Below are 7,741 nucleotides of genomic sequence, written 5' to 3'. Positions count from 1 at the left end.
GGAAAGAGGAGGGGGAGGGGAGGGAGGGGTTCCCAGGGAACCCCAGGTGAATGGTAAGGGAGGACCATAATTGGCCACCATCAACCACACTCAACTCTCCCTCAACTGGAGTGAGCCAGGCCTTTTAGAAATATTTATTACAGACCTGCCCAGGGCAATAGAATTAGAACCCAAGGTGGTTCTGAAACAAACCAAAAGACCAACTGTGACATCAAACAAAAACCCTGAACCCTCTTACTCACTTTCTAGTGCTTCCCAGCTTTGCTTAGACTTAGATCTCTCGCATCTGTTGCCTGCTTAGTAGTTCTTCTTACAGTGAAACCTGGGCAAACAATGTGCTTCATAACTTGTTTATTTTACAAAACAGACAAAACAAAATAATCCAAAGATGTTTGTTTGAATACACTTGGATTTATATATTTTTTCTCTGTGTTCTTTTCCTGTTGATTTCTTGCTTCTTTGGAACTTTGTTCTGCCTGTCTTCCTTTCTGTTCTTCTCTTCTATCTTCCCTCATTTCCTTATTTTCCTTTTTCTTTCCTTTATTTCCTTTCAATTTCTCCCTGCTCCTTCTCTCCTTTCTTTCTCCATCTCCTTCTTTCTCTTGTTTATTGGATAGTGGGCAATGTGAGCTTCATATTTCACATTTTGACTATGGCTATGTAACCAAGACTGGGCAATAGGTGAATTAATCCCATAAAGAAGAGACTCTCAGGGCTTATTTTATTTGTCCTCTCTATCTTACCAATTCTACACCTAGGAGCACATCTAAAGAGGCTTTCACCAGGCTAGACAATACAGATAAAAATGTTTTTTCTGTAAAAAATGTCTTCAGCAAACTGACTAATTGTGACTTTATTATGATTTAACTTTTTTATTCTTTTTGTCAGTTGTATGTGTGCGTACACGTGTGACATCACTGTTCTGACAAACTAGCATGATCTTGCTTGAGGTCGTCCCTCACTCTGCCTCTGAGAGTGGTTGATGTAAAATAGATACACAAAATGTTCTTGATAACTGATTCATTTTTCTTATTAATACTTTTCCATTCTCTTTTGAAATTACTACTTTAGAAGAGTTTCCTTTTGTTGTCTTTGGAGCCAAACAGTACTATCCAAATACTTTGTCATCACTAACTGGCTATGAGGAGGGAGGAAAAGCAATATATTTTCCTTACATTTCTCTCCCTTAATGGTTTAAATGCTACCAGCTTTCCAGATGTTTTGAGAATAAAATGAGATAATATATAGAAACTTGCTTTAAAAAAAATGTCCAAGTTCTTTTCTCAATCTCAACCCCTTACTTCTATTAGGGACTTCAGGTACATTTGGGGAATGAATGAATTATTTTTCCATGCACATCAGTGACTCTATTTACTAGTCTTAGAGCCCTATGAAACATTAATAAAATGAAACTATAATAAAAAATAACTTAAAGATTAATATTTGCTAGTTCTAATTTCTTTGCATATCTTCTTGTAATCTTCATGACAAATCTATGAGGTATTTCTTATTATTATTACCATTTTAAAGTGGAGAAAACTGAATGAGGTGCCTGTTAAATCATTATTCTGAGATCACCTAGCTGGTGAGGGATGAAGCTGTGATTTGAACCATGCAGTCACCCGCACAATGCATTTCTCAACCACCAAGCTCTATTTCTACCACAGATATAAGCTACTAGCTTCACTACCAGAAAAATTAGCAAATATGTTGACCCAATTTTAGGGTATTCCCAGAATTCTTGAAACCCAACAGTGGATCTTACTTTAATAATTCATGTTTAGATTGGACTGTTTCTGAGCAACGCCTAAGTGAGTTTGCTTACATGGTGACAACAGAAAATGTAGCAGTCATGTGTTTTCAAGTTCTAGACAGATGGGAAAGAAAAATATAAAAAAACAAAACAGAGGTGGAAGCCCTTCTAGGCCAAACTTAGTACATATTATAATTTTTATGACATTGGAGCTGGCAACATTCTGATTAAGGATCCACGACTTCTTCATTCAAAAGCAAACGCTAGCTTAGTATAATATGAAATAATGTAGTATTAAATAATTTAGTATGAAATAATATAGAATAGAATAGAATAGAATAGAATAGAATAGAAATACCATGATTCAAGGTGGAACTGTGAAAACCATACTTCCAAAAAATACTGTCTACTTTCCTCTCCATACAAGGTAGAATTGGAGGGCAGGTGCTCCATGGTAAATGGCAGAATGAAGAGGAATAAGACAGCAGTGTAGTTGTCAGGATAAACTCCTCTCTGGGAAGGAAACCACAAGGGAAAACATTGAAAATCTTTAAGAGCAGTAGATCTTGTCCAGTCTCTTGAAACATCTATCAGCCTGTGTGGCTCAAAAGAAAATTTTACTTGCACTCTTGTTTCCCTTTTCTGTTCTGTGCAGTGGTCTTTGATCCTACCTTCAAATCATGTACTACTTCTTATTTTAATTATATTTGTCCTCAAAGTCAGGCATTTCAAAAGGATGCAACTTGGCTGTCCTTCTTGTCTGCCTAGAACTTCCTGGTGTAACCTCTCTCCTCTGTATTAAACTGGGTGATATTTTCCCATGGGTCACTGAGAGGGTGCTAACTTTATTATTTTTTTTAATTTTGTTTTTCTCTATTCTTATATTAAATATTCTGTCAAGTCCATGAATGAAATTTTTATTTCACATATTATGCTTTTCCTTTCTAGAATTTTAATATGGTTTGCTTTTACCATTTTTTATTTCTCTGCTGATATTTTCCCATCTCTTTATTCATTGTTTTCCTTTCCTTTAAAGATTTTAACATATTTGTAATAACTGCTTTAAAATTTTTTCTCTTAGCAATAACATCTGAGTCATCTTGTAGTTGGCTTCTATTGATTTTTTCTCTTTACTATATCTAGTAATTTTGTTTGTTTTATAGTAGACATTATGGTTGATAAATTGGGGAGGTTTTTTTTTTTAATTTTCTATTATCTTTTCTGAAGGGAAGTTATTTTTGCTCTCATAACAGTAAATTTTTTTTGACTAAAACTCCAAAGTCTGTCTCTTAGTAGTGCATGTCAGATGCATTTTGTGCTGTTGTTTTTTCTTTCGGACTTCCAGGTGTTACTTTCTGCCAGGCCACCTGAAATATACTCTGTCCATACATAGTATAAGAATCAGATGAGTTATTGGGTAAAGTTCATATACAACTTTTTGGTTGTCCTCTCTGAAGCTTCCTCCTTTCTGGAATTTCTTCTTTACTCTGTAGCTACTCTGGAAATTCAGAACTCTGTTCTGTGGCAGCAATTTGTTGCTGACTTCTTTTGTCTTTTCCCACTGAACCAAATAGCTCTAATGTTTGGTTTTGAGAAACAGTATTCCTAGTAAAAGTACCTATTTACTGTAAAAATTCCAGTAATATCAAACTAAAATTCTTGCAGCTTTCACATTTTCACATCAGTATTCCTTGCACATCAGTATTCAAATGAACAAGACAGATTATTTAAACCAGCTATTTTCAGTATCTAAAAACAGTAATCTATCCCTACTTTCCTATGGCTTTCCTTCCATCTTCTCATCCTTCACACTGTCATTATTTCTCTAATAATTTTCTCTTTCCCAGCCTCATTCCTTGTTGTACTACCTTTTCTTTCCTGACTCTGTTTTTTCTAATTTACTTTTCTTTCTTTCTTGTTTCTTCATTTAAAAATATATTTCTAGGGGCTTCCCTGGTGGCACAGTGGTTGAGAGTCCGCCTGCTGATGCAGGGAACATGGGTTCGTGCCCCAGTCCGGGAAGATCCCACATGCCGTGGAGTGGCTGGGCCCGTGAGCCATGGCTGCTGAGCCTGCGTGTCCAGAGCCTGTGCTCCACAATGGGAGAGGCCACAACAGCGAGAGGCCCACATACCACAAAAAACAAAACAAACAAAAAAAAAAATTAAAAATATATTTCTTATGTTTTGTGTTCATTAATGAGGCTATACCTTCCCTCACTTTATTGAAAAGAAATTTGTCACTGGCTTCCTTTATTCAAGATATCAGGCAGCTTCCCACAACAGCTAAAGTTCTACAATTCTGAGCAAAAAAGGGCTTTAGGGTGTTCTGAGGAACTTCTGAATTTGTGGTGGAATACTTTTCTATCTACCATAATATATGTTTCCTGATACATGACCAATAAGGAGCTACTCATTCTGTTTAACATTCACTGTACCCTCCCCCCCCCACACACACACACACACACACACACACACACACACACATAGAGGCAAAGGAACATAGGATGCTGTCTCAGAAATTTAGATGTGTATTGGAAAGTAACACCAGACATCCCTTAAACAAGCACCACAAATGTTTATGTATCTGTGTGACTTAGTTCCATACTTTAACTATGCCTCTGCTCAGATGAAATTATTTCAGGGATACCTTCCTTGACCATCTTATCTAAAATAGAAAACCCAGGTACTATGTTCCCTTCACTCCTTATTTTTCTTCTTGCTATCACTAGATAAATTCTCTGTTTATTACTTGTTTATAATGTTTGTTTCCATCAACTTGCTCATCTTCTGCAAGGTCTTATTTGGTAGAACCTCCACTGAATGTAAGGGCATTTTTAAACTATTCAGCACTTAGTCTAGAATCTGGTACCTAATAGAAAACTGTTGAATAGAAATGGAATGGATGATATGCATCTAAGCCTAAGTGGTCTCATCACTTCAAGTCTATACTCTAATCCATTTCACCTATGATCCATGGTTAATCAAATTCCTCCTCTGTTCAAAAAAATTTAATGAGCATTTTACATTTCAGATTAGGAAAAATTATAAATCCAATATCTAAAATATTTCAGCATATTTCTGCCCAACTTTTAAAAATGTAAACTCCCTCTGTTATCTGATTTATACCCTGTACTAGAGTTATATCTGACCTTTTGGCTACCTGCCTTGAATGTGTTTCTTGTTTGTTTTTTACTCCCCCTTATATCTGTGGCAATTTCTTACTCGTCTTTTGAATTCTGTATTAATTATTGCTTTTTAAAATACCTCTATCTCTTTGATGTTCTCTCATGGCATAGACCACGTTTTTACTACTTTTTGTGCATTTTTCTGTTCACCATTATACTCCAGTAACCATGTCTTGCTCATCTTTACATGTCCATAGCATCTCATAGAAAGCATATCTCATAGCAGAGACTTCATAAACTTAATACAGTAGAGTTATTCCAAAGTAGATTGCAATTCTTTTAATTATGAGCAGGCTTAATCAGTATCATAGGCAATGTAGATCTTGAGCTGGCCTCTTAAGGAAGTATAAATATTGGACTGATGGAGGCAGAGAATGAGTGTCTTCCTACTAGGCAACAGGAACCTTGTAACTCAAGATACAGAAAGAACATGGCATTTTTAAGGAAGGTGAAGACAGTTCACTGGCCTAAGAAAAGTGTCAGATGTTATGTCTTGTTGCTACAGTTTCCTGGAAATACAGACTAAAATAAAAAAGTTTAACTCTCGTAGATTCTGTCTCCATGCTCTTGGCTTTTGGACCTATTCATTTTTGTACTGTGAAACCCCTTTGACTGGAAGCATCAGACTATATTGGAAAGGTGGTAAAAGCTTTGGTATGCAGTTCTACCATATGAGACCTTGCAGAAGATGAACAGAGGAGAAGAGCCTGGTAGTTATGTAATTGAAAGGGAGGGAGGTGAATCAGACATTGTATGTCTTAAGTAATCACATATAGTGTAAGCAGTTCACTGATCTGTATCAACACATTAATGATTTATGTAGCTTTTAATTTACAACATAGACATATCTAAAATAATTGTATAGAAGTAGGCATTAAAAATTCACTGCATGGGTCATAAAATGATTAGTTATTCAAGTGACTTCAGATTTGTATTTCATTAAGGAATAATTTTAATTTACTTTTAAACAGTTTATATACAGAGATTTAAGAACTCTTGCAAGACTATTATTCATACTCCAGCTTTTATGTAACCAATGTATTTGAGACACTTGCATCTCCTTTTTTTCTCCTCGCAAGCAGTATTAATTTGTTTGAGAGCACACATCCAAAAATATGGCTCAATAATTTAGTAAAAACAACTTTAATTTACAGAAAATTCTTGGCATTTCTTTCATCATTATTTCTATTATGTGCAGTTCATATGGGTTTGGGACCAGAAGGGGTCTTTTTCTGTTCCAATTGTGAAATTAAATTATCTAGATATTTCTACATCTCCTGGTCACTCTAGGTAAATACTCAACCTTTTATGTCACAAGTATCATCACAGTATCATATAAGGTTATTCTTAAAAGAAATCTTAGAAAATTTTTGCTCCACGTTGATCAATTATAGATTATATGTTGGCCTCAAAAGGTGAAGCAGCTTGTTTAAATGTTCACAGGTAGATTGAACTCAGGTATCCTGCTTCTTAGCTGAGTATATATCTTACCATATCTTGAGGTTCGTTAACTCCATCTAAGCTGTTGAAGTTATTTCTACTGTTTAAAAAGCCAACTTGCTGGTTCACTGAAAATGTTTATTTTCTTCTCCTTCCTGATCAAATACTGCAGCAATCTGTAAAAACATAACCAGGCTAGGGGCAGTTTAACTTGAAATTAATCTTATCTAGGCTATTAAGCACCTAGTTTCTCTGGTTTCTGCAATTCTATCACAATAAACATTTTGAGATGTTGCTATCAACCCCCAAAACTAACATAATTATATAAAAAGCTTAGCCATTATCAAACTTATCTGGAAGGCAATGTAGCTCATCATGTCGGCAGTATCTCTGTCCTCAGCCTTTTTTTTTTTTCTTTCCTAGTTCTTTATTCACTCCATGTTCTACCTTGTATCTCCTTAGCTCTTGCCTTCAGTGGATGGCTGTCATGTGGAACTTTATTGAGAGCTTTCTGAAGCTCATGATAAATCATACTGCATGCATTGACACTGTCAACCTTGTCTATAACCTTCTCAAAGTCAAAGAAGTTTGGCAGATTTCTGCTCTTGCCTAGATGAGGTTTTTCTCTATCTCTCTGTAGAAGATGATAAGTCTTGTACCTTGCACACTGAACAAAGTTTCTATTTTTGACACAAGTTATAAGTGCCAAGTTAAATGATCCAGTGAACATTTACTTAAAATGTGTAACTTGCAATACATAAGTTATCCATGCCAGGCTAATGTTCTCTTTCTTTGTCTGTCAGCTCCACATATTACTTCTAAAATCTCCTGCTTCAGAGCCCCATTTTCTCCTTAAAAATTAAGGATAGCAAATGACAATTTAAACATTGAGTTATACATTAGCACATTCAGTGATGTGCCAAATATCCTAAAACCAGACTTGAAAGTCTCACAGCATTTATTGCTATCTCTCTACTTTTGCCATCTGGAGCTCATCATGCTGACTTCAGTGATCATTCTGTGAAGAGTTCTAGGACTCTCTTCTAGTATAAGAAGATGTTAAAACTAACTTTTGTACAACCTTTTCAAAATGGTCTATTTTTAATATAAACTCCAATTTCTGCAGTTTGCTTTTGTCCACTTAAAATTTATTGTAAGAGATTTTTAATCATCATATTTCATCATTTAATATCCCAGTTTTTTTCATTCTTTTTATAGCTTTTCTACAACTTCATAGTATTCCATTTTATGGCTGCACCATCAGTTGTTAAACCAGTCTGCCACTAATGGACATTGAAGTTGTTTCCAACTGGGAATGTTTATGTTTTTGTTTTTGATCTCAAGTCTGACCCTGTTTCTCA

The sequence above is a fragment of the Lipotes vexillifer genome, unplaced genomic scaffold (genome assembly GCF_000442215.2).
Source record: "Lipotes vexillifer unplaced genomic scaffold, Lipotes_vexillifer_v1.1 scaffold90, whole genome shotgun sequence".
Lineage (NCBI taxonomy): Eukaryota > Metazoa > Chordata > Mammalia > Artiodactyla > Lipotidae > Lipotes > Lipotes vexillifer.
This window is presented reverse-complemented; position numbering follows the sequence as displayed.